The sequence below is a fragment of the Ursus maritimus genome (genome assembly GCF_017311325.1).
Source record: "Ursus maritimus isolate PB19 chromosome X unlocalized genomic scaffold, ASM1731132v1 scaffold_X1, whole genome shotgun sequence".
NCBI classification, from domain to species: Eukaryota; Metazoa; Chordata; class Mammalia; order Carnivora; family Ursidae; genus Ursus; species Ursus maritimus.
Genome location: NW_024423319.1, coordinates 6473650 through 6501484, shown reverse-complemented (window position 1 = coordinate 6501484; position 27835 = coordinate 6473650). Strand labels below are relative to the sequence as shown.

Genomic DNA, 27835 nt, shown 5'->3' with positions numbered 1-27835 from the left:
CAAGCAACAGGAACGGCCCCAGATGAAGTATACACGAAGAATCGAGGGTATTGGGAAGGCTTCATGAGGGCAGTGGCATTTGATATGGGTTTTGAAATCAGGCTGAAAGGGATGACAGATGTCCTTCCAGACTAGGGTAGTACATAGCAGAAGCAGAGGAAAGAAAGTATTTGCCATGGTTGGGGAAAGGATGAATGTTGTATGTGTCTGGAGCATGATTCGGGGAGACTTCCCAGGGAGTAAGCCTGCAAATATAAACCGGGAATGTACTCGGTAGGAAAGGGGAAGAAAGTTGATATTTATGTGCACCTAGTATATACTGAGTACTCAAGATGTATAAGGGAACTCATCTGAGTCTCACAATCATCCTGAGGAAGCAGGTGCAGAGAAGCGGAGTAAACTGGTCAGTATCACACCTAGCCGGTGGCAGAGTCCAGATTCAAGCTGATTGGAAAAGTGTCTGTTCATATCTTCCGCCCATTTTTTGATTTGATTATTTGTTTCTCATGTATTGAGTTTGAGAAGTTCTTTGTAGATCTTGGATACCAGTCCTTTATCTGTAGTGTCATTTGCAAATATATTCTCCCATTCCGTGGGCTGCTTCTTAGTTTTTCTGACTGTTTCCTTGGCTGTGTAGAACTGAGAACACTCTCCGACCCTGATGCCCAGGCTCTTTTCCACATGCCCTGTCAACCTTCAGACTTGCATACCATTTGGACATTATGGAAAATGGGAGCTTTGAAGGTTTTTGAATATGGAAACGCATTTTCATTGTAGCTTATTTATTCACTTATTTATTTGCTTTCACTGGTAATAATGTAGAGGGTTGCTTAAAGGGAGGAGAGATCAGAGGCTAAAAATAATCAGATGTGAAGCTTTTGCAATAGGTGAATGGTAGGGGGGACTTGAACTAGGGCCATTGTAATGGAGAGGAGGAGGCACGTGTTAAAGAGAGGCTGGCTTGCCAGGACACATGACCCATCTGATGTGGTCAGCGCAAGGGTGAAGGAGAGTCAACCATGAAGCCATGATTTTCCATCTGGTTTGATATGGTGGATCTCACTGCTGCTCTTCAATGAGAAAGGAAGCCTGGGCAGAGGCGTGGATTTAGAGAAGAAAGGAAAGTGAGTTCAGTTTTGTTACAGTTCAGCTTTATCAGAGTCTTCCCAGTCAATGTCCAGGAAGCAGGTAGATATGTGGGTCTGAAGCTTGAGGGAGAACAAGGGCAGAGGCCTGGGGTCTATCTACATGTGTATTCTGGGCAGAAGAAATGCAGCAAACCACCAGAACTAAGAGGAAGCAGTTGAAGAGGACCAAGAGTGACTGAGAGAGATCACCAGAATCACGGGGGAAGTACATTTCAATGAGGAGGAGGTGGTTGGCATTTTCAGGTGCTCCGGAATAGCCACATCAGAGAGACTGAAAAATGTGCCTTCCATTTAGTGATTGAAGAGGTTATTGAGGGAAAAGAAGCAGGTCAAGTAGCCTATTAGGGGCGGAAATCATGTGGCAGTGGTTTGGAAACCTGGAGACACTGAGTGTGTAGGGTGATAGCAGAATCTTGAGGACAAAGCAGACCATAAGAAATTATCCATAGGATGGAGAAATTTGAGCACATATTTTGGGAGAAATGAGTCACTAAATGGGAAGAGACTGGAGGAAAATTGACAAAGATTTTGGAGGAAGCAGAAAAGAATGGAAGGCAGTGTGCAGAGAGGTTAGCTGTATATGTGAGCCCTTCCTCTGAGATGGGGTTAGGAGGAAAGAACGTGCACAGCACCGATAAAGTAAGGCTTTTTTACAACAGAAAAAATGTGTGAGGCATTCACAAGTAGTTACCTCTTTAATTTAGAATTCTCTTCTTGTCTAAAAAACCTTGCTCCATTTATTACATATAAAATCCTATGGAAACAGCAACAAACAATGCGATTAAAAATGGGCAGGGGCACCTGGGTGGCACAGCGGTTAAGCGCCTGCCTTCGGCTCGGGGCGTGATCCCGGCGTTATGGGATCGAGCCCCACATCAGGCTCTTCAGCTATGGGCCTGCTTCTTCCTCTCCCACTCCCCCTGCTTGTGTTCCCTCTCTCGCTGGCTGTCTCTATCTCTGTCAGATAAATAAATAAAATCTTTAAAAAAAATGGGCAAAAGACTTGAATAGAACCTTCTCCTAGAAAAGATATACAGACTGCCAATAAGCACATGAAAAGATGCTCAACATCATTAATTATTAGGGAAATGCCAATCAAAACCACACTTCACACCCATTTGGATGGCAAAACAAAAAACAAAAACAAAAAACAAACCAAAACCAAAAAAAACTTGAAAATAACAAGTGTTGGTGAGGATGTGGAGAGATTGGAATCCTTGGGCACTGCTGGTGGGAAAGTTGGCTGGATGGTCCTGCTAGTCTGGGCCAGGCTTGGCTGATCATAGCTGGACTCAGTTGTACTCAGCTGGTGGGTCACCTAGGGATTGGCTTTTCTCAGATGGCCTCATCTGGGATGACCTGTACCTACTCCATGTGGCCTCTCATCCTTGAGAACATTAACCCAGGCTTGTTCTTACGATGTGACTCAAGTCTAAGCGAGCAGTCAATGGTATAAGAGAGCTAGTGGAAATGCATATGAGCTTTTCAAGTCTCTGCTTGCTTCCCATTTGCTAACATCCCATTGGCCAAAGCAAGTCACGTGGCCTAGTTCACATTCAGAGTGGGAGGGGTCTCCAGAGTTACAGGGCAAAGGGCAAGGCTATAGAGAGGCCGTTAACTGTGGACACTAATGCAGTTAATCTATTACAGAATGCTTAAGTGAAGCCTGGGAACTTGTGCACTTAACAGGCATCCTAGAGTGATTCTTATGTGGGTAATCCATGGACAACATTTTCACGAATGTTGTCTAGTGTCTCCTGGCACCAGGATTGCAACTGCAATCATAAAACAGGGTTGCACGTTGGGGGACAAATATCCCTTTCCTTAGCTCCAGCTTACGATTCAGGCTGCTTGGTCTCTTGGAGGCAGAGGCTTAACTAAAGCTCTATCTGTGTTTCAGACAATCTCATACAGTCATTTACTTTTTACAAAGAACAATGCAGTTGGATTAAAGCTGATAAGGTATCATTTTTCAATGCAGGTCAGGAAGGCATTGTTGGTTTGTTTTGTGTTGCTCGTTATAATATGTATTTCTGTCCCAGAGAAGCTCGTATAATGGAAATGAAGCATCGAGGTGGTTTATGGGGCATGTGATAGGATCATAAAGTTGGGACTATTGCTTGGACGAGACCTTTCTTAGAATAGTAATCCAAGCAATGAGAACACGTATAGGAAAGAAAGGAAACCGCAGGAAGAAACTCCAATTATTTAGCCAGTTGTGGGAGGTTTTTGTTCCTCAGACCCTTAGTCAAAATGTGGAATTAGAGATATACTTTAAGATGGCTGCCCCCATGCAGGTCATGTGCAAGCTCAGTAAGGCGGGAACCAGGATATTGTTGGATCCCTGGTGCCAGCCGCCATGCCTGCCACGTATCCGGGGCTGAAAACATACGTGCTGAATGAATATCTGCAGATTCCTGGGATCCACTCTCAGAGATTTTGACTGAGTAGGGTGAACAGCAGACAGTCACTACAGGGAAGGCTGTGGTCCAGCATACTGATCTGAGGACCGCGGCCAGGCCAGCTCTGTTCATATGGGATCGGGGCCAGTCATTCAACCTCTCTTAGCTATCTAGCTTCCATTTCCTCATGTTTGTATTTTGTGGACTTTCCCCCGGGGCAGCCAGATTTGAATTAACACTATATTGTCAGCTTTCTTATTCTAGGGGATAGAAGTTGTCTCTTGACCCTCAAAGCAACTATGGGGGTCCTGGAGTTCTGAGCTGTAAGGTGTCAATTGCTTCCAGAAGGCTTTCTCGCCTCAGTGTCTTTGACAACTTAGGCTCTCCTAGTGCTGGGATTTAGGAGAAAATGGAGCATTGAGCCCTGGAAAGTGGAGCAACTGAGTTACGCCCTCCCAGGCACGTGGGACCTGGCCGTGAGGAGCTGCAGAGTTGCGAGATAAAAATATCCTTTGCCCCATAATTTTCCATTACAGGCATCACTTGTATCATGAGAATGTTTTAAAGTATCAAAACAAATTGGACGCTTTTTTCCCTGTCTGGAAGGAAGGCATGTTTATGTGTGGAGTGTGACATTTGGAAATGTGAAAGAGGTTTTTGGAGAGTAGTTGGGGGCTTGAATGGAACATCTCCTGTTCTGTGTATTTCTCTTATTTTTGTTTATCCTGTGTCTTATTCAGATAGTGATTTTAATTCACCTGCCTGATCTCCCAAGACAAGAATTTAGGGAAAGCCTTTCTCTGCCACCAGGGTAAGATTTCCAGAAGGACTGTCGGGACCCTTCCATACTAAAAGTGCATGCACCAAGCCAGCCAAGCTTGAAGTGTCTTGTAGGCTAGGGAGTCTCAAGTGCACTTGCGTAAGAGGATTCAGGAACCTTCCCTCTGGGAACAAATGGCCATACACTTATGCTGAGTTTCTTCCAGCCTTCTTGCGGGAGTGCAAGCAAAGGCAGTCTCTGCCATGACATTACCTTCCCATGAGCCTTTTAGTGCTAGTGCTGTTTTGCACTGATGCCTGGAACCCTGCATCTCGAGTCACTTTCTTAGTGTCCTTTTGCACTGCCTGGATTTCAGCCAAAATCATGCTTCGTGACTTTTCTATTCCCAGTGTGCTTGCTCCTCACAGCAAAGGATCTAGCAGCTGTTTCTTGAATCATTTTGTGTCTTTTAAGGTGTTAACATTTTCAATTTTGCCACTTTCAGGAATTTTACGTGCTCTGACACGAGCTCAATAAAGAGCTACAGAAATTGAGTAAAGAGAGAAGTGAGTATCTAGAAGCATGACCCCTGCCACTGTCCACTCCTTCTTCCCCGTCCCGCGCCCTGCTGGAACTCATCCCCACTCCACTGCGCCCATCTGGCCCCTTTTCTTTCTAGGCTGCCTTGGTTATTTTATCTCAGTCAGCTCTGAAAAGCATCAAGCACTTTATTTTTTATTTTTTTATTTAAAAAAATTTTTTTATTATGTTATGTTAGTCACCATACAGTATATCCTTAGTTTTTGATGTAATGTTCCATGATTCATTGTCTGCGTATAACACCCAGTGCACCAAGGCACTTTATTTTTTAATTTATTTTTATTATTTTTTTTTTTTAGAGAGGGAGAGATGGGGGAGAGGAGGAGCAGAGGGAGAAAGAGAGAGGGAGAGTCTCAAGCAGGCTCCATGGCCAGCACAGAGCCTGATGTGGGGCTCGATCTCACGACACTGAGATCATGACCTGAGCCGAAACCAAGAGTCAGACGCTTCACCGACAGAGCCCCCTCAGACGCCCCAAGAATCAAGCATTTTAAATGCTTGCCTGAAAACTCACTGAAAAGCAAATTTCAACTCCTTAGACTTGAACTGAATCATGGGCCTGGTCCAGGTACTTTGATAGTGTTTGCGTTGGGGGTCATTGTGTTTACCTCTTCCTGGGACAGGAGTTCATACTCCTGGGGTGGTTGAATTCGCGTGGAGCTGGCAGTCTCATTCTAGAGAACACAAGGTGGTGGTAAGGGGCCTGGGCCTTGGAGTCAGTCAAATGTGTTTCCCATCCGCACTCTACTTCTTGGTAGCTGTGCAGCCTTGGGGGAAGGCATTGCGCCTTTCTTGTGTCTGTTTCCCCGTTCTACACATGGGGACCACAGCAGTCCCAACATCATAGGTTAGTTGTGAGGATTTAATAAGAGACTTTATTTAAATACTGGTGCATAATCCTTGGACTCAGCTGTCATCATAATGATTGTTATTTCCTTGACTTGCTCAATTAGGAATAGAACAGGGTGCTAGGACATACTGTTCCTCTAGGACAGGGACAGCAACCAAATCCAGCCTGCCTGTGAACGAACAATGATTTTCACATTTTTAAATGGTTGAAAAAAATGAAGAGTACTGTTCGTGGCATGGGGAGAATGATCTGAAATTCATATTTCCGGGTCCATCAATCAAGTGTTATTGGAACCCAACCACACTCATTCAGCTGCATGTTGTGTAGGGCTGCTTTCGTGCTACAACAGCAGAGTTCAGTACTTGTGACAGTGATCGTATGGCCTGAAAAGCTTCGATATTTACTTCTTGCCAGTCTCTGCTCTAGGCCATTTAGCTGCCTGTCTGGAACATCAGAGGGATGGATAGTTTGGGAATAATTTGCAGATTGTCACCACTCACATCCCCAAACTCGTGTGTGTTTGTGTGTGCAGAGTAATTTACAAGGGAGGAAATTATATAGGTTCCCGCAGGACAAATGAGAGGAGGCTTTTGTGGCATTTTAAACCAAGGGTACACTTTGTGTCTTTGAGGGATCAGGAAGAATTTAAAAGTAGTGGCACCGTTGGTGAGATGAATTTACATGTTCTCTTGTTTTTCTTTCTTCCCTCAGAACCTTCTCTGCAAGGAGGCGAGAATGGATGATTAGTTTCTCTTGTAAAATGGATTGAATTGCTCTTATTAGGTGTACCGTAATACCGAGGCGTTGGTTCTGAATGTGGCAAAGTCTCATCTCAGCAAATATCACCTTAACACCCTGTTCTCCCAAAAAAAAGGCAATTTCTGTAGAGAAATGGAAAATCTTAGAATATCCAGGGTGGAAGGAGCCTTAGAGATCTACAGGGATGATATTCATATTAATATCGCTCTGCTGATGTAGATACAATATCCTGTTTGAAGGCAAAATACTGTATAATGAACAAGCCCCAGTCCATTCAGTCTCTTTGACCAAGATGGCCTTTAACGGGTGTTTGTGTATTGAAACTAGATTTGAATACCTGTAAGATATTAAATTTCATATGCTTTACAAAATGTGCAATTATAGAGACACATAAACATAATGCCCAGTTTTGAATTGTGGGGATGGGGATAGAAATGTTGCCCGTTTAGGGGCTAGAAATGCTGAGGTTATGCTCTGCCTAACCTGTGGCCTTAATGAAATGCTTCTTCAGTAGGGGTGAGGCAGGCATGGGGCTGGGGAATGGGGTGGGCAAAATCTGAGGCTTTGGTCTCCTAGGGGGAAAGATGCATGTTTAGCTGAGCTATGCAGACATACCAATCTGGGTGTCTCCGTCAGGGAGGGATCCTAGGCTGTGAAGCCACAGGTGTGTTGGGGGGAGGGTGTGAGAGAATGGCCCGCCACAAGGGGAAGGAGGAAGGCAGGGAGGCCATGAGAAGAGGTATTGGACTAGACCTTTCTGAGAGGATCTCAGAACCTCTTACCCCTCCCCACCTCTTGCTTTTATACTAATCAGACTGGTGTTAGGGGAGATGTACTTCTCAACATTTGGTGTTCTCCTGGAGTACCCCATGCTTCTGTGTATAGCTAACCGGCCAAGCTGCAGGGTGGCCACATGTGCATGGAACTGGCATTCCACGTTCATTAGATACAGAATCCATTGAGCAGTCTTACCTTATAGACTGAGGTTTTATATCAGAAACTTCCATAGAACTAGACCTGGCCCCTTTGGCCCTTTAGCGCTCCTTCCCTTTCTGTTGTCCCTGGGGAGGCGCACTGAACATCAGTGACAGTCACTAGCTATGTACACACAGAGCTTCCTCTTTATATCCTCTGCTGGTGGACTCCCACTTCAGTGAGGCTTGGAAACGGAGTGGAAATCTGGCTGCTCAACAAACTACAGGGGAATCAACTTTTGGTATGGCCACTGTGGAAAACAGGATGGCAGTTCCTCCAAAAATTAGAAATAGAAACACCAGGGGTGCCTGGGTGGCTCAGTCGGTTGAGCGTCTGACTCTTGATTTTGGCTCAGGTCATGATCTTGGTGTCGTGAGATCAAGCCCCGCCTTGGGCTCCATGCTGAACATAGAGCCTGCTTGAGATTCTCTCTCTCCGTCTCCCTCTGCCCCTCCTGCCCCACCCCACCTACTCATGTGCACTCTCTCTCTCTCTAAAAAAAAAAAAAAAACTATTTAAAAAAAGAAACAGAAATGCCAAGTGATCCAATAATTTCACTATTGGGTATTTATCCAAAGAAAACAAAAGCACTAACTTGAAAAGATATATGTACCCCTATATTTATTGCAGCATTAGTTACGATAGCCAAGATGTGGAAGCAACCTAAATGTCTAATAAGAGCCAAATGGATAAGGAAAATGTGGGGGGTGTGTGTGTGTGAAGAAATATTACTCAGCCATAAAAAAGAATGAAATCTTGCGATTTGCAACAACGTGGACGGACCTAAAGGATATAATGCTAAGTGAAATAAGTCAGTCAGAGAGAGACAAATACTATATGATTTCACTCATATTCGCAACCAAGGAATAAAACAAATGGATAAACAAACAGTAATATAGTACAGAGAACAGACTGATGGTTGCCAGAGGGAAGAGGGGATGGGCAAAATGGGTAAAGGAGAGTGGCAATTAGAGGCTTCCAGGTATGGAATGACTAAGTCACGGGAGTAAAAAGCACAGCATAGGGAATATAGTCAGTGGTATTGTAATGGAGTTGTGTGGGAATACAAGGTAGCTACACTTGTGGTGTGCACAGCGAAATATACAGAGATGTTGAATCACTATGTTGTACGCCTGAAACTAATGTAATGTTGTGTGGCAACTATATGCAAATACAAAGTTTTGAAAACAATAAAGTAATCAATTTGAATGCCCATACTACCACTCTAGCCGAACAACAGAGCTGATGACTCTGTCTTGTGAATGGTTTAGGCAGGAGAATAGCAGTGGGCACAGCTAGAGATGTCAACACCATGAAGTATAATGACTCATGGGCTTCGGCCTCTTCCCCCAGGATGAGGCCAAGAAGAGATCTTGGGCTTCCAGCTTCCGGTGCATGTGTTTCCTTTGGACCAGGTGGTGGTTGGTTTTCAGGGATCTGTGCACCTGCTCAGTGCAGGGTTCTGAGCAGTGGGTGGTGGGAGTGGACACGGTCGACCCCGGGCCATTATGATTCTGTGGCTGTGCTTCTTTAGGGAAGAAGCCCGAGTAAGAAAACTATCTGTCACTAGTCCTTTAGCCATGTTTATTCACTGAACTCACATTTTTATAACAGGCAGATGCTCAAAGGTGTAAATAAAGCCAATTATTTTAGTTTGCCATTGATTTTCATGTATAAATTCTCAATATAGTTTTGATTTAAGAATAAAAATAGTGGCCTGGAGTTTTGTGCTCTGCTGGGGCAGTTATACTGTTGGCCAGCAAGGGCCCTGTGCTCTGAGGTCGTCTCTTCTCAGAGGGGAGCATGTATTAGAGTCATGCCCACTGATGAAGATAGCTCCCATTTTCCCAGTACTTGCTATGTGCCAGGCATTGTCGAAGTGTTTACTTACGTGACCTCATTTAATACCACTGGTAGTTCTGTGAGGTAGAGTCCTCTTTTTAGACGCATGTTACAGATGGGGAAACTGAGGCTCAGGGATTCACTTGTCCAGGACACCAGCGGATAATTCTAAGGAATTCTCGAAATTCTAAGGCAAAGCCGCCTGACATCCTCTCCCATTTCTTTGCACCACGTTTGTGAACTTCTGTGGGCACTTTGCTCGGAGGGCTGTCGGTCCGGTAGTAAGTATCTTGCAGACCTGGCAGGGCTGGAGACCCAGAACTAGAGCAAGAAACCAGGAGCGCAGGTGAAAGGGAGCAATTTCCTGGGAGACCAGGAAAACCGAAGAGGAAGCTCTAGCTTATAGGGGCCAGGGAAGGGAAGACTGAGGGGAGAAGCTGATGGCTTCGCTAACCAAGTAGAGAGAACCTTGGGCCTCGTAGGAGCTGGACAGAAATAGCCTAAGAGGGCAGGGCGGGCAGCCCTGCTTCCCTCTAAACGTCCCTTTCACCAGGCTTCCTCCCCACGGCTGGAGGCAGGCAGCTCCGGTGTGCAGGGCCCCTCGGCCTTGTTCCTGAGGAAGGACTGAATGGGGGTGGGGAGGTTAGGTTTATTAGTAAGGCTGTGTCCTCTAGGGAGATCCCAAACTTGGTGTGTTGACTAGATGGAAAGGAGAGCGTGCGAGCCCCCTTCTCCCCTCTGAGCGATCTCCCCTCCCTGACCTGGCCGTCTTTACTTCTGGTCATTGTCACTGCAGGGTAGATCAGAGCCCCCCTTCCTTAGGTCTCGGAGTCTGGAGACATCACAATGGCTCAGTTTAGTGTTTTTGTGCGCGGAGCCCCAGGTACCAAGGGGAAGGCGCAGTCCTGGTGCCCCACTGTGCCCTTGGCCTGGGAGCATCCGAGTGACTTTTCACATCATATCACCGTCCTTGGAGATAGTAATTTAGCATCAAGTCTTCTTAGAGAGGGAACAGCTGGTCTGCTCTGCTTTTCGAATCGTGAAGTTTATTTCGGAGGGAAGGTTCGTTTTCCCGGGGAGGTGTTACTACTTCCCAGGTTCCCCCTCATCTGTGCAACTAACGAGAAGGCAGACAGCCTTGCTGCGGGAGCACAAAGTGTGAGGACAGACGGGGTGCATCGGCTTTGCCCTGCACATCGAAGACGGCTACGCAGGTAGTGTGACACCAGCTGAGTGAGGTATGTTGCCATCTTCGTGCCGCCTGGTCTTTAGGCAGAAGCGGCAGGCAGATGACATAAATGGCTGTCATTCTTTTTCCGTGTCTGAGGTTTTGTTTTTCTGCTCACTCGGTGAGTTTTCCATTAGCTGTGCAGCGTCACGATGGCTTTCCGGTACCACGTATGGCTTTATTCATCATCATCACCAGCCTTCCACACACGCCCCCATTAAAGAGAAGTTTCTCTAATTACGTGTTATGCAGGTGTCTTGTATTACAAACAATGTTTAATTGTATTCGTTGAGAACAGGTTGCAATTAAAATCTATAAACCGTTTAAGCCTCAATAAAAGCTCCACCATCTACCTTACAGCTTAGCATTAATATTTACCCTAGAGAGGAAAAACATCTCTTCCTGTATTTCTCTGATGTACCATTTTTGTTATCAATAAAAACAAAAGACACATGTTTAATTGGATCCCTTAGGTATCGATTTAGGAAAGAGTTGGATTCCTCGCTTGCCGGGGTGGTTCCACAGAGCATCCCAGAACCATTCTTTGTTTCAATCCTTCGAGGATGCACATGTTGAATGTTTTCCTTCCAGCTACCGTGCTAAGAGCTTACCAAACGCTGTGCCCTTGAGTGTGGGCAGCGGAAGTTCTCTGGGAGAGGGGAGGTCTGCAGCCTGCGAGGGTCCAAACAGAAGGCCACCTCAAGCTCTCTCCCCACGTCGGGCAAAGGAAGGAAGGAAACAGATAGCAGCCACTTGGCACCGAAATCCTGCTGACCTGGGGGTTTGAGCTGTTGGAAGTTAACTGTGTAATCCATCCAAGGACAGTTCTCACAAGTCCTATTTTCAACTCAAAAATGTTAATATTTCTTTCCATACTTTTCATAATCAATATTCAATTTTCAAGGCAGTGAAACTAGTGAGACTATCAGACGAACCCAGCACAAGGAAAGGGAGGTAGGATGAGTACGTTGCAAATGGGGCAGAGCGGGAAGGTAAGAGAACGTTTGTAACCATGGGCTGTCATTCCCGTGGGTTCACTTCTCTGGGAAGTGTGAGCCGGGCTGCCGTGGCAGGGGCTGCGGGCTTTGTCAGCAGACAAGGAAGTGCTAGACTCAGGAGGTAGAAACAGTATTCAGAAAGCGACTGAGTTCTTCCGGCCCTTCTATCTGTGGCATTGGGAGGTTTCTGGTGATGAGGCCAGCTGTGTAGTTCCTCTGGAGCCTGTGACTGCAGACCATGGTGGGATGAAATTCTCCCGCACCACAAGGCAGGCTGGGGGTGGGGGCTTAAGGAGGGCATGGGAGATGGTGGCACTGAGATGCTCTGGAGCACTGTTCTGGCCTCTTCTGGATTCTTGAGAATTGGTTCTTTCTCACGCCCCACCTTACCTTCATCTTTATCATGCCTTTCATTTCAACTTTTGCCAGTAGGTAAGGAGATCAGCGTAACCTTTAAGGCCTTCACAAGAGAAGTTGAACAATAGCGTAGATTGATTGATTGATAGATTTTATTTATTCATTAGAGAGAGGGAGAGAGAGAATGAGTACGAGCAGGTGGGAGGGAGAGGCAGAGGGAGAGGGAGAAGCGGACTCCCCAGCTGAGCAGGGAGCCCTACGCAGGGCTCGATCCCAGGACCCTGAGATCATGACCTGAGCTGAAGGCAGATGCTTAACCATCTGAGCCACCCAGGCGCCCCAATAGCGTAGATTTATCAAGAACTTTTGAAATACACTAGGCATCTCACACATATTATCTCATTTAATCACTTCCCCAGTCCTGGATGCATGGTGATATGATTGTCACATCACAGATGAAGGAAGGGAGGCTCACAGAGAGGTTAGTCTGGCATACATTCTGGCCGCAGAACCAGTGAGTGGCAGGAGCAGACCCACGGCTCAAAGGTGAAAGAGGGCACTGTGTTTCCCAGGAGACTGACACTGAAAATATTGGGGATGAAATAAAGTGGCCCAGAAATCAGTGTTTAAGGGCTTCATGGGGCCACACCGTCCTGCTCTATAGATCCTCATCTTTCTAACTAATGTGTAATTAGAAATATTTCCAATCAGATAAACATTTCCAGACACATTTGTAATTATTCCAAATGCTAACCGCTAGTTTCTCTGAACAGACTTTCAAGGGCCAGAAACTCACCTCTTATTAAGGGTGCTGACCTTCATCCTTTTTTTAAAAGTCATCTGATCTCTATGCCTAAATTGGGGCTCAAACTCATGACCCAGAGATCAAGAGTCACATCCTCTACCAGCTGAGCCAGCCAGGCGCCCCTGATCTTCATCTTAAAGATTCTTAAAGTTCACCATTTACCATAAAAAACCAAGGTGATGCCTTACTTTTCTGATGGGCTACTAAAAAGAGTCAAAAAGTCCTCAGGCTCAAGGACATAAATTGCTTGTAATTTGGTGCCGGGGGATGGATTTATGAGAGCTTTGTAAAATGGAAAGATGCCACTTTATTTATTTATTTATTTATTTATTTATTTATTTATTTATTTTTAAAGATTTTATTTATTTGAGAGAGAGAGAGCACACACAAGTGGTGAGGAGGGGCAGAAGGAGAGGCAGGAGCAGACTCCCCGCTGAGCAGGGAGCCCGACCCTGGGCTCTATCCCAGGACCCTGGCTGGGATCATGACCCGAGCAGGCAGAGGCCTAACAAACGGAGCCACCCAGGCGCCCCTGCTCTAATAATTTATTTAACTAACATTTACTGAACACTTCCTGAGTCAGGCCCCTTGCTGGGGTGTTGGGGGCACAAAGATGAGGAGGTCACAGTCAGCTGGGGGGGAATAGAGGTGAGCAGATAATTACGAAGTGCTCAGACAAGCGCTACCATGAAGATCTGCAGCTCTGTTTCCTGAGTGCTTGGGAGGTGTGGGCACGCGGGACACTGTGACTGGACAGTGGCAGCCCTGTTAGAAGAAGATCTGGAGGCCTGTCCACCTTGGACTTGACATTCAGCCTCCAGCCAAACACTTGTCTTCCAAAATGATTTTATTTTAACAGAATCAATTTTTTTATTGTGCTAACTCATATGATGTGTTCTGTAGAGATTTACTGAACCATTTTTCCCTTTAAAATAACTAACTGTATGTTCTGACATGCTTCAGGGGATACTTTTATAAAGTAGCATGGATAGGACAATACCGGAATACCTCAGTGTGCTGCGAAGCCTGAATTAGTAACACACAAACAACTGCACCTTAAGAAATATGAAGAAATGCAAAATGCTAAAAATCATGAACTACAGAGAGGCATCTTGGCATGGGAAACAGTTGTTTGCAAAGAGGAAGGCACGGGTCCCTGCTGGCCCTTGGGCCGAGTGCCCCTAGCCGGTGCCTGTTTCTCTCCAGACCTCAGTTTCCTGGTCAGCGGAATGGGTGGTGGATGAGAATCTCATGTCGCTAGAGTGCCTTCCCGGGAGCATCCAGCCTTGGGGAGGAAGGGAACGAACTGCAGGGAAAAAGCAGCCCTCCCCTAGTAAATGGGGCTTTTAGTCTCCGCTTGTCCCAACCTTCTAGCCCCCGCTTTCCAGCCCTTTCCTGTAGAAGGCCAACCAGAATGCAACACTGGGATCAGCCTTTTGGAGGAATGAATGAGGGCTTGCCTCTTTTTCTCCATCCCCGCCCTCTCCTAACGCATATGCACGTGGGGTCCTATGCACGCACACGTGAACACACGCCCCCGCCGTACTGGAGAGAAAGAAGAGACTCCTGTTTTTCACTCAAGAGTCTCACAAGTGACAGCTGTACTTTTACACAGTTAAGCTATTAGATAGAATCCCATTCTCCTTGTCAAGTTGCAGACAGGGGAAGGAGCCCAGAATTCTAATGGTGCTGGTGTTCCTGGCAAGCACCTTTCGCAGGGTGGTAAGGTAATCAGTCCGCTGTTAGGCAGTCTGAAGGCTTCAGTTTTCCTCTGACTTGGAAAAAAGAAGGGGCGTGGTAATACGGCTTCCTTCCGTAGGACTTTGCTTTGAGGTGAGCATACTTTTTTCCATCAATTACGTAGTTCTCTGCAGCCACCCAGTCCCCATGGCAATCCAGGAGCGAGGACATGACAGATTAATTGACTCTGTGTCTTTGTAGCATTGGTGGACCACAGACTTCTGGGAACTGGAGTTGCCTTTCTTCCTTTGAATTCAGCCCATACCCTCCTTCAGTCAGGATGCATTTACCCTCCCAGAAACCCCTCCTTAAGGACAAGCAGGTGGGCTACTCAGGGCATCCTAAAGTTTTCTGGCTCAAAGAACATAATGCAGTTTATCTACAAACCCACCCCATTCCCACCTCTGCCCTTTGGTTTCCTCTCCTTCCTGTGATTTTAGCACTTTGAGTTTACGGGAAGCTCTCAGTTCCTTAATGTAGGCTGAAAAAGAATAGGAAAGTGTGCCAGAACTTCACCCCCCACGGAAAACATGGGAAATAAAGGACTCCAAAGAGTCCTTGCATCTCTTGTCACTTGCCGGGACCTGAAGAGGTCTGTTGCCTTGGCTTCCTGGGCCGGGCTGGCATCTGCAGCCTTCTTGCCATCCGTGGAGCAAATGGTTGCAGGCAGTTGCCAGAGTCCAGTGCTCGGCTCGCCATGGGAAGCCTATTGACTTTAATCGTGACCATCTGGCTGGATGCCTCAGAAGATGTCTCAGGAAAGGCTTATTTCATGAATGGACCTTTGTTTATTTCAAAGCCACACTGCTGTTCTGACTTGAGCATTGCATTTTATGCGATGGGCACTGGAAGTACAAGCGAAAGTTCTGCAGAGGACACTCCCCATGAAATTTACCAATCCATGTGTAATTGCCACTTTCAACACAATCGGGACACAGTCGTTCCCCTTTTACTGAAAACATACGGTGGCTACTTCGAGCAAACCCTGGGCCAAGTCATGGTGCCATTAGGCAGAGCAGGCATTAGGAAGGGAAAATGGTATCCAGGTGGCAGGAGGAATTCAGTAGGTGGGATGGGAAATATTTATTGTTAACAAGCTTTCATAAGGAACAGAAAGAAGTTAGATGTGATTTGCAGGTCCATTGGCAGGCAGGATCTGCCTAGCAGACGGGAAAGTTGGAGAGGATTCTCAGTACTGTACCTCACACTTGACCCGAGTCTGTCCCCGCTCTGCTTCCCTGGAGCATGCTGAAGAAATATTATTGAGCTTTGCAAGTTTATTTAAAATAATTTCTGCCAATGGTCAGTAAGCGTGACATTCCAGGCACCATGTTAATGGCTTTACTTACCTTCTCTTGTGTCATTCTGACAAGGATCCTGTGAGGTGGAAGATATTATCCCTATGTTACGGATGAGAAAGTCGAAAGTCTGACATTAAGTTGATTGAGGTTGCATAGCTAGGAAATCCCAGAGCTGAGACTCAGTTCCGGGTCTCTCTGCCTTCCAGGCCCTTGCTCTGTACTATTTGGAAGTTCAGCAAGAAAGGAAAGGCACTTGTAAATTTGACAATGGATCACAGCTTCTCCCGGGGAAGTGCTTGGCACGCGTCTACTGTGGTTCCTCTGCAGCCAGCCAGATCTGCCTAAGCAGCCCTGGCAATGGGAGCACATGCGTCTTCTTCGCAGGGAGATTTTCAGTCAGTCCATACTGCTTGAGCCCCCAGTGGTGCAGTCAAGGGGAGGCAAGAAGAATGGAAGGGATGGCTTTGACACACCTGCAGAAAGGCATTGTCAACATCCCCTCCCTCCCAGCCTCCGTGGGGTAGAAGGATGGGATGGTCCAGCTAGAGAGGGGAGGGGAGGGGAGGGGAAGAAGCTGAAGACAGATTTCCATTTCTTCCAATGTCACTTCCTTTCCCTTTGTCCCCTGTGAAGCCCACCACCTGCAGGTTTTTACGGAATAGCCAATTGAGACTTATGTCAGGGCCAGTGGAAAGGACCCTGTGCAAGTGTCAGAAGATGGGACATCAAGGCCAGCTTTACCATCTATGAGGTGTGTGTGACCGCGGGCAGGTCCCGTAACTGCAGCGTTTGCATCTGTACAGTGAACATCATCACCCTTTCCCATTATGCATTACTGGATCGTTGTAAAGATTAAATGGGGAGATATGTGTCAAAGTATTTCAAAAGCCTAAAGCTCCACATAAGTATAGGGGATTATGAAAACTTAAGAAAGGGTAGTCACATAACTGACATTGTCCTTTAAAGGTTTTATTTATTTATTTGAGAGAGAGAGAGAGAGACTGGGGGGGAGGATGGGGCAGAGAGAGAGAGAGAATCTCCAGCAGACTCCACACTGAGCGTAGAGCCTGACGTGGGGCTCAATCTCACAACCCTGAGAGCATGACTTGAGCCCAAATCAAGAGCTGGAGGCTTAACCCACTGAGCCACCCAGGCTCCCCTGATATTGTCCTTTATTTATTTATTTTTTTAGATTTTATTTATTTATTTGACAGAGATAGAGAGGGAGGGAGGGAGCACAAGCAAGGGGAATGGCAGGCAGAGGGAAAGGGAGAAGCAGGCTCCCTGCTGAGCAAGGATCCTGATGCAGGGCTCGATTCCAGGACCCTGGGATCGTGGCCTGAGCCGAAGGCAGATGCTTAACCCACTGAGCCACCCAGGCACCCCTGACATTGTCCTTTAAATGAGAGGCAGCGGGTGCTGTCCTCTTCCCTTGGTGGACAAGCTTCCTCGTCTTTAAAGCACATTTTCAGAGCAGAAGGAAGCCCAAGCGCCACATTTCTGATCTGAGAGCTAGTTTGAGATGTAAATGAACCCTGTCTCTCAAGACACAGCTTTGCATCTATTTTGCATTCAAATTTATTTATCTAGAGACAAAATCGTGCGTTCTTTACTTCTACTCACAGCATATGCAGGCAGATCATATGAGGTGCTGATCCAGCAAAATGGCAAGTAGCCTTTTGCTTCCTTGAAATTGCTAATTTTACAAATGGCAGAGTGTTGAAACATGGCACGGAATATCTATTTTACTAGAATCTGGCAACACGGGCACATATGGTCTTGTCAAAAATGAATCAAACACAATTCCAGGATTATAATTAAGTAGTTGAAATTCCAAAAGGAATAACTTAGCATGAACAAAGTCAGATTTAGATTGCTTTTTGCTGGCTTTCTCTCAGGCCCCTTCCTTGGTGTACTGTTGGCAACATAGTGACTTGCTCTGAGAAATGTTGAATTTTCAAACATCAAACGTTTTCACCCCGGCTGTAAAGGTGCTTGATTTAACATCCATATTCCATGCTTTAGGGGACTATATGTCATAGAATTTAAGAAGACCAAGGTAGAAGTTAAGCCAAATGTCCCTATGTAAATATTTAGGTGAAAGCCTTCTCCTACCAAATAGAAACTTCTGATCAATTGCCTAGCAGGCCTACCGAGATAAAGAAGGAAGATGGGGCCATTATAGAAGGAAACTCTGCCCCCCCAACTCTCTCTCTCTTCTCTCTCTCTCTCTCACACACACACATACACACACACACACACACACACACACACACACACAGAGTTTCAATCTCAAACTCTCTCTGAATACTCAGTCTGAAAGCAGGGCCATGTATGATTCTTGCCTGTAAGACCAGCATCTAGCATAAGGCATGTGGAAAGAGTTAAGTTGGAGATTTACAAGCTGTCTCCAGAAAACATTCCCAGGGATTCCCCTGGAGTTGTTGTGGACGTGATTTGGGGTCCTAATTGAGAAGTCGGTGTCTATACCTTGAAAACAAACGTCAGTCCAAAGGTGGAAACAACCCAAATGTCCTTCAGCTGACGAATGGATAAACAGCACCAGGTACATATCTTCACACAATGGCATATGATTGAGTGGTAAAAAAAAAAAAAAAAAAGAATGAAGGCCCGATCATGCCACAGCATGGGTGAACCTTGAAGACACGCCATGGGAAAGAAGGCAGACACAAAAGACCACATATTCTATGATGATGCCATCTATACAAAATGCCCAGAATAGGCAAATTCATGGAGACAAAGCAGATCAGCGGTTGCCAGGTCATGGGGGAAGGAGGGAGACTGGGAGACGATCCGTTAAAGAAGATGCCGTTTCCTTTTGGGGTGTTGAAAATGTTCTGAAACCGACTGTGGCGATGGTTGTGCAACTGGGTGAATACACTAAAACATTGAATTGTTCACCTTGAATGGGTGGATGGTGCCGTATATGGATGATATCATATCTCCATGAAGGCGTTACCAGCAAAAGTTTCTCTCCGATGGTTTTGGCATGCACTCCCCATTCAGAAGCCTGAACCAGAGCAACAGATCCTCGTCCCAGTTCAGATTCCTGACTCCGTTGCTAGATTGTAGGATCTCCAGGTTCTTCATGGTCCCGCTTGCTGCTGCCCCAGCTTTAGTTTTGTTATCCAGAACAAAGAACACTCTGGAAGAGAATGGCATGATGCCATGGTGGAAGAGGAAGACAAAGACTTTCATCTTCAAGTGGTGTCTACATAGGACCACTGCTACCACTTGGGTAGGTGCTCTCCTGTCAGGATCGGCACCCAGTTACTCCCGTCCTCCTGTTTTCCTGGGGCCTTGCCAAGCCCAAATCAGGTCACTTCCCTGGGAGATTGAAGTAGCCTGGAGATTTTTCTTCCACAAGAGTGCAGCGATTCTATTAACGAAAGCTTCTACAGAACATTTTTTTTTTTTTATGATTCATACAGGAAATTGTAACTTCCACGAAAAAGGGGGGGTAGATTTTTTAACCCTGGTTTAGCATGACAAACTTGAGAATCGAGCTGTGCAGTCCACTCACTAGCTCCTTTTTCTGCTTACTTAAAGAAAGGAAAAGAAAGACTTACTTGCTTCTTCAATCCCTAAGCTACTTCTGGTTTCTGACTTGAAAGGCAACCAGTCCGAAGGGAGGAAAGAGTATTTGGCACCTGAAAGAGAAAATATTCTTCTTCTAAACTGTGTGGTGATTTCTAACCATTGTTGATGAATATAAGTACCTTTTGTTAAAACCTTATCAATGAACACATATTTCTAGGAAGATTATATCACAGTTGAAATTATGAAGGGGGTGCTAAAGGCCCATGCTGGAAAGCCAGTATGCCCTTAATTCAACTAAACATATTTATCCAGTAGAGATTGACTGTAGTATCCAGTATTTAAAATGATGGTGAAGATTAAAGCTTTAGTCAAAAGAGACCATGGTCTACTTAGAACATTTTTCCCGCTTTCTTCTATCTTGGGTCTCCGTGCCTTTCCCAGAACTTCCGGTAGCGCCATGTTGGGACAGTGCATCCAGAGGTTCCCAACCTCTGTGGTCCGTAGGAGCCATTATGAGGAGGGCCCATGGAAGAATAGGCCATTTTCATTGGAGAACAAGTGGTGGTTCCTAATTATGGTGACTGTGTAGTTTGGATTTGGATTCATTGCACCTTTTTTAATGGTAAGATACCAACTGCTTAAGAAATAAGGATGTTTAATTAATCCATTAAACAGATGTGAAAAGGAGCATTTTAAGAGGTGCAGTCTCTTTGAAAAATGGATCAAACTCTTGAATTCAACATACCCGATATGTTTGTAAATAAACTTATAGCATGAGTCCTTAAAAAAAAAAAAGACCAAAAAAACCCCTGTTTTTCCTAAGGTAGTTCCCTGAATAGATTACCAAAAATACTTAGATAATGACAAGTGATAGTCACCATTCTGTGTCTTTGGACTTGAACATATCGTAACATGAGATTTGCTTCAAAGAGGGTTTTTTTAAAAAAACATTTAACCAAATTGAAAAAAAATCAATATACATTTTGAAGTTTATTCTCAGCCACTCGTTCAAAGCCCTCAGGTACCCAGAGCAGTGATATTTTTAGTGCTATATATCTATTTTCTTAATTCATTTGTGGCTGCAAAGAATGATTCTGCAAACAGCATGAAAAAGAGCCAAATACTGACTCCGAGGATTATGCAAGATGCCCTATAATTAGTTTTATGACCAAAAAGAAAAGAATGCCTTGGATGATTGAAAGGATGAAGTGAATGAATGAGTGAAAGAATGAATGAACAGATGAGTAAATATCATTTGTTTCACTGGTGGTGAGTGCTCCGACAGGGAAGAATCAAGTGCATGTTTCAGCCGGGGCTTGCAAGTCAGTCGGAGGTCGGGACGAGCCAAGCTGGGGAGAGGGTCCGGGCAGAGGCAATATGCGACTCCAAGAAGGGAAGGCAAAGGGAATAAGAGGGTATTAGAAAGAAAGACATACAGGAAGCAGAGAGAGGGAAGAAGAGAATGATAAGGATTACAGACGGCGCAGCTGTGAGGATGGCAGGGCAGCAGGGAGGAGAACCAGCAAGCGGGGCGGGGGGGGGGGCGCGGATGGGGGACAGCTGGTGACTCCTGAGAAAGTCTAAAGTCCTAAACCTTTGTAATCTGGAAAACTTGGTTAACCACAGTGACTCATTCCCCAATTATGCTGCAAATCCAGGATTTTACTGGAAAAGCAAGCAGACTGGCCCAGGACATTCTCAACTCATGCTGCTGTTTCCACTTGGACATCTGACAGAGGTTCTAGATGACAGATAAACAAAACACCCTCCCCGACTTAAGAGTTGTTTAGGACGCCTTTCGTTTTGCAGCTGAAACCAGTATCGATAAACTTTACAAAGTGATGCCCATGTGCCGGTCACTGTTGTGTTTGTATGAACTCACTGAATCCTCAGAGCAGCGCTGGGAGGCAGAAGCCATTGTCATTCCCGTCTTAGAGACGAGGGACTGACTGAGGCACAGAGAGGTTCGGCGACTTGCCTCTGGTCACACAGCTCCTCGGTGGTACCACAGACCTTGGGCATAATCACTGGTCTGCATCTCTCAAAAGCGTGTAGATGTCTGGGGGCGGTTCTGGGAATGGAGCCCAGGTCCTTTCTGCTGTGCTGACCAGAACTCTGCAGTGCCCCCTCAGTAGGGCATCGATGGACCACATACCGTAATCCCACAGTGACCGCAAGTATGAAAGCAAACGCTTCACGCTCCCTGTCTCGTTTTGAATGGTTCTACCTCTGGGAGGGGGTGAATCCCACCTACCCCCCCTCCCTGGGGCTGGGCTGCCCAGAACGTTGCCCTCCAACGTGGCATTGCCGTTTGGACAGTGAGCGATTCGGACCCGGCATGTGTCTCTACCTCTTCCATTCAATTCAGCGCTCGTGTCGGAAGCCATCCTCCCAGCGTCCAGCAATGGTAACGTGGCTCTTTGTAAGTGATTTAAAGGTAAATGGGCTGCATTAGAGGGTGCTGTGCTGAACAGGAGACCAAGGTATGAAAAACAATGCTACGGAGTGGGTCTCAAGGGCTTTGAGTAAACCTGCTGTCGGGATTTCCAGAGAAGATTTGATTGGGAAGAAAAACACATCTTTGCTTCATCATTTCGAAGCAATTTCATGCTTCAGTTCTCCATACTTCTGTCTTCCGAACACTTCCGAGGGCCACACTGGGACCTGAGCATCAGCCTGAAGTCTTGCACGATGGCTTCGCCGTGCGAGGGCACTCTGGGCGCGATGTAGAGAACCACACGGGAACGCTGGATTTTGATACAACATTTAATCATTTTCTTCTGCCTCAATTAAGTTGAAAAGACTCAAATGCAGCTTAAAATTGAAAAGCGTAACTGAATGAGAAGGTTTATATCAGATATTGAAAGGCTGAGATGTTCCCTTTTCTGAACTGAGCTAGGGAAGAGGTGGAGTGGGGGTGGAGAGGATAGAAACCGCAGAGCCTTCCCCAGGGGGCTGTCTGGTGCCTGGTGGGTGGCTGAGTCTATTATGTAAACATTTCAAATGCATGTGGTCATTTCTTTAGGACCTTGTTTGATGGTCCGTGTGGTTGTTTCTTTTTCCCCCCAGCTTTACTGAGATATAATTGACATATAACACTGCATGAGTTTAAGGTAGCCAGCGTGATGATTTAACACACATATATAGTGAAATGATTAGTGCGGTAAGGTTAGTTAACACATCTGTCACCTTGCATAATTACAGTGTGTGTGTGTGTGTGTGTGTGTGTGTGTGTGTTGTGAGACCATTTAAGATCTACGCTCTTAGCAACTTTCCAGTATACAACACAGTACTGCGAACTATAGCCACCTTTCTCTATGTATACGTGACAGCCCCAGAACTCATTCATCCTCTAACTGGAGGTCTGTGCCCTTCTACCAGAATCTCGCCATCCCCCCCACCCCCCGCCCAGCCCCTGGCAACCATCAATCCGCTTCCTGTCTCTGTGGATCTGCCTATTTTGGACACTCCATATAAACGGAATCACACAGTTGTGGCCTTCTGGGTCTGGCTTTAACCCTGGTCTTTTAAAATAAGCCGTCTTGCTGGCATGCAGGCTCACGGCTCACCCACGTGGCCACGTTGACTGGTTCTCTCCTTCCATGTTGGCAGGCCTGACCCTCATCGGGTCTCTGAGGCTCTTCCCCTGGCCCCAGCTCTGCAGGGCCACACCGCATCCTCTAGAGCCTTTGCCACACTCCTGTGCCCCTGACCACACTCTTCAGACTCCTAGCTCGGGCCTCCTGGCTCCTCCTGACTTGTCTGTGACCATGACCACTTCTCTGTTGGTTCCAGGTCCCTTCCAGAAGCAGAGATGAAGGGACTTTATTCATTTCTTCGAAAAACACTGAGTTTAAGGTCCTGTCACATGTGCTCCCTAGGCCTGTCCCTCAGGAGGACGTCAGGGAGGGTGTGCAGTCTCCGTGCATGTGGGAGCAGAATGTGCCTGGAGACATGAATATAAAGTACTGCTACTGCTGCTGAATGGTACAAGTGCTGTGACTGCTACAAGTCTGCGAAGTAGCTCTCAGTGGCAGAGGGAGGAGGGCCCTGCTAGGGCTGGCTGAGCTCGGGGCAGCTGCATCTCCTCTGCCCGCTCCCATCACCAGATCCAGAGATGGGCCTGAGATCACGTTGTGACAGTGGCTGCATCACACATGCCTAGAATAGCCAGCAATGTGCCTTTGTGAAGCCCAGGGGCATAACACAATAGGGAGCAGTGGGGACTATGGTAAAAAAAAAAAAATCCAGCACATAAAAATAGAACTATGCCCACAATCCAGTAATCACACAATAAAACACAGAATAAGAAAATGCAAAATACAAAAAGCCCTCATCGGGAGGCCCAGGTGTGCACCTAGGTGAAAGAAAGCTATTGTGGAGGGATTGTGCTCTGCCAGGGACCCCAGGGCCCGGTCTGGGGGAGTGAGGGAGGAGACAAAGGGAAAAGCATCTCCAGTTGCTTCAGGTGGCCATGAATGACATTAGCAAACAAGGTCTGGGACTTTGGAAGGAGAGAGCACATGTCTGTGCAGGTTTCAGGTTCCTGACAAAGAAAAAATTTCAAGAGAGATTTACCGACACGCTCCCCGCCCACCATAGACGTCTATGTCACGATTGTGACTTTGCAAAGCACTACTGGCATTATTTTGTTATCTCTGTGACTTAGAAAGCGAGATGGAACCCTTTTGGGGCACTTACTACATGCCAAGCTGTGGGATATATACATCCACCCATATGCTACCTTACTAACTAATTTAATCCTCACAGTACCCCATAAGGGACCTATGATTATTGTTTTGTGGATTCAGAAACCAAGACTCAGATCTTTGACATGATTTGCCCAAGCTTACACAGACTGGACAAGAGCCCAGGTCAGTCTAACATGGAATTGAAGTTGGTCCCTTCCTGGGAAACACAGAATACCTCTCGTGCTGCTTTGACATCATCTGTCATGACCCTCCTCCCCCATGTCTTCTTTTTAAGATAAACCCTTTCTGTTTCTTCAGGTTATTTTTAATGAATGTTCCTAGATTTGCCCTTTCCAGAGTCTCACCTTCCACTCTTCCTTGGTTCCTTGAAATCTGGCTTCTTTCCAACATCTCCAATGGAACTATCTTTCCTTAAGGTCATTGGTGACCAGATTGTCAAACCTAACCCTAATCAACCCATATCCAGCCTATCTTCATAGCATGTAGCACTAATGCTGACCACTCTCTTTTTCAATTGGACAATCTCATTCATTCCCATGGATGTACCATCTATAGGATGACAACTCCCAAAACTACCTCTGCAGCCGTGACCTTTCTCTTGAACTTCACACCCATCCATCCAACTATATCCCGTAGGTTTCTCAAACTCCACACACTCCAAAAGGGAATCCAGCATCAACCACCACTCCACTCCAATCCCGCCCTTCTCTCTATATTCCTTACCATGGTTTAATAGTGATATTGCCTTCCACATGCTCTACCAGGCTGGGAACTTGGGCACATCTTTCCCCTCACCCACTCAGCTAAATCAGTCCAAGTTCTATGGATTCTGCTGGATGAATAGTTCTCAAAGATGATCTCACTTCTCTCCCTGCCAGTGACTCCTTTACTTGGGTATGTCTTCGAATATTTCAGGAGCTTCACAATATGTCTCTCTGATTCTATTCTACTGCACGAGTCTGTTTTCATGCTGCTGACAGATCTTTCAAGGCCCTTTTTAAACTGTTGAACCCACATTTCCCAAAGTACGTTCCACTGCACCCTGGTTTTACAGGATGCTCTGTGCAAAATGGGACTGTAGTCTAATAGCTTTGGGAAAGCCTATATACTATGCTCTTCTCCTCTGGGAGGTTCATATCGGATGTGTCGAGAAGTCATCCAGTTAAAATCCTGTTTAACTTTGTGGATTTCATCATAGAGTCGTCCTTCCTCCCCACACTCACATTTTTCAGCATAAGGCGTGCCAACAAGCATCCGCAGAACACCTTCGAAACCATAATCTGTATGTTCTGTGCCTCGGCACGGCTTATAAGGCTCTTCTTCATCTGACCTTTGCTCACCTGTCCAGCCACCCCTCCCCTTAAACTCTCGCCGCTCTCATCCTTATTGAGAATACCTTCTTCCTCACACACCTTTGTGTTTTTGTGCTTTTCTTTTGCCTGAAAAGCCCTTCTCCTCGCCCGTGCACCTCTACCTGCCTTCACCTCATCACTGAAGACTCAGCTGTCTTCTCTCCAAGGGAGGATTGGTCACCTCTCTCTTTTTTACTTCTAACATCTGTATACGTCTTGAACGTTACATTTAGAACATATGACATTACTCCATTTCTTTGTAGCTTTGCGCATTTCAAACCAATTGGATTATTTTCTGTATCTTTTCGTTCTAACACCATCCTTGTCTCCTGAAGGGAGCTTGGGCTCCTTACTAACCCAACAGGAAAACAGTCCCATGCTTTCTCATTTTTGGAAAAACAGCATACGTGAGAGACCTTATAACTAGGTCTGGCCTAGAGTCCATCTATAGGCAGTGTCCTTGCTAATGAGTTCAGCTACGTGACATGCCCCACTGTGTGTTGCCTCCCCTCGACAGTGCAGTGATGGGCTTGACTGTAGGTATAAAGTGGATAATAATGCCTTGGTGCGGAAATGAAACCCAAAGCCACCTGAGCCTGTGCTCCCGAGAGTTGAGCTCAAGGCCGACCTGCAGCTACGTAGCCTGGATCTCTCTCCAGTCGTCTTGGGCTTGGAGGACTGGGAGTAGCGGTCTGCCCCATGAAGACAGCTCCTCAACGAAGAAAGGGAAATGTGCATCATGGAGAGCTTCCTTTGTGCGGGCACGGTGCTGAGTCTTTGCACGCGCGATCGCACTGTGTCCTTACGACCCTGTCAGATAGGAACTCTTATCTGCTTCATGTCGCAGAGGAGAACCTGAAGGCTTAGCACAGTGGAATGGCCTGTCAACATTGGTGTTACACTCCAGACCCTACTCCTGTCTGCGGCACTTCCTTGCTGTGCCACTGTGGGCAAATCACTTAATCTAGCCAAGTCTCCATTTTCTCACTTGCATGATAGGAGCAACACGTGTGCCCACCTGGTGGAATGGTCGTAAGGTTTCAATGATAGGTTGTATGCAGAGCGCCTGGCATGTGGTAAGTGCTCTGTAAGTAATAACTATTATGGGTTGGCATCAGAGACATTGTTCTCAGCCAAGATGAAGGCAAACAGGAGGGCAATTTTGTGTTAAAGGAGAGTTTGAGCCCAGAAATTATTTGGACTCTGAAAAGGTCACACTTCTCAGTGAAGCAAAGAGGGAGCCCTTCTCCAGAATGGTTGATAATCATGCTTCTCAAGGGGCAAAAAGAGGCTCCATTTTCAGGGCAGCGGGGAAGAAGGCAGCCAGGCACAAGAGCTCTTGTTGGGAAAAGGGCCGGCCATGTGGAGGCTGGAGCAGATTGCTAAAGCTTGGCTGCAGCGCAAATCAGGGATGGGCTTGGCGTGTACTCCGGGCAGCTGACCTGTGTGTGTGCGTGGTGGGCTGTAATGCCTCCCCATACAGGTACCTGCACCCTCTCCTATAAGAGCTCCAGCGGACAGATGGATGGGCCATCTGGGGACAGGGTACAAGTACAAGTGGGTGGCCAGTGGGGACTGGAACTGTAGCAATGGGGTCTGCAGCCATTCTGCCTGGGTTGGCATTGTGACTCTGACACTTGTTAGCCATGTGACTTTGAACTACCTACCACCTCTCTGAGGCTCAGTTCCCTCCCTCATCTGTAGACTGGAGATAGAGCACCTAACGTATAGGGTTACTGGATGGGATAAAGGAATTTATCCACGTTAAGCATTAAATGCAGACCAGGTACAAGGTAAGGGCTTAAGAAATTACAGTTATTGTCATCATTACTGTGTGTGCTGGATGTGGTGGGGGATGAGGGTGTGGGGGGGAGATCGGGGGGGGGGGCAGTGTGGATGATCAGAGAGCTTGCAGAAGCAATCCCGAATGAATCTTCTCCAAATCGACTTCTGCAAATATTGCATTTACCTCCATTAATTAAAAGAAGCTTTGCCTTCTTTCCTTTCAAGTTTATTTTGTGGCTCAGATCTTAATGAGCTTTTTAAAAGACTGTAGAGGTTTTGATCCAATTAAAACCTATCCTCTAAGATATCAGTACCTGACAGTTCCACTGTACTCTTTCTGGCATTTTCCTTGAAATGATCGTAATGTGATATTTGTATCTAGTGAGAATTACGAGTTTTCACGAGTTCTTAGATTCGATGGAGTTTAACTGCGAGGATGCAGCCTGCGCATTTAATCCGCTTTAGAGCAGCTTTGTCGACTAGATGGTCCTCGTGGGTTTGGGGAAAGGGTGTAAAGTATCATCAGTGAGGTGTGAAGCAGGTTTCAGAGGAGGGAGTCTCTTGTTTTCAGAACAGATTGAACTGCTGCAAACTCACAGCTACTGCCCAGCTACCCACAGTGCTGGTCCCCGCCCGAACTCCAGCACATTTCTCCTCCCC

At 46.3% G+C, this 27835-nt stretch overlaps 1 protein-coding gene and 1 pseudogene across 2 annotated transcripts in view; both read left to right on the top strand.

Annotated features, from left to right (window-relative positions):
- HS6ST2 (heparan sulfate 6-O-sulfotransferase 2) overlaps positions 1 to 27835 on the top strand; it is a 293116-nt gene that overhangs the window by 118728 nt on the left and 146553 nt on the right. The window lies entirely within an intron of this gene.
- On the top strand, positions 19748 to 20086 carry LOC103672943 (annotated as a pseudogene).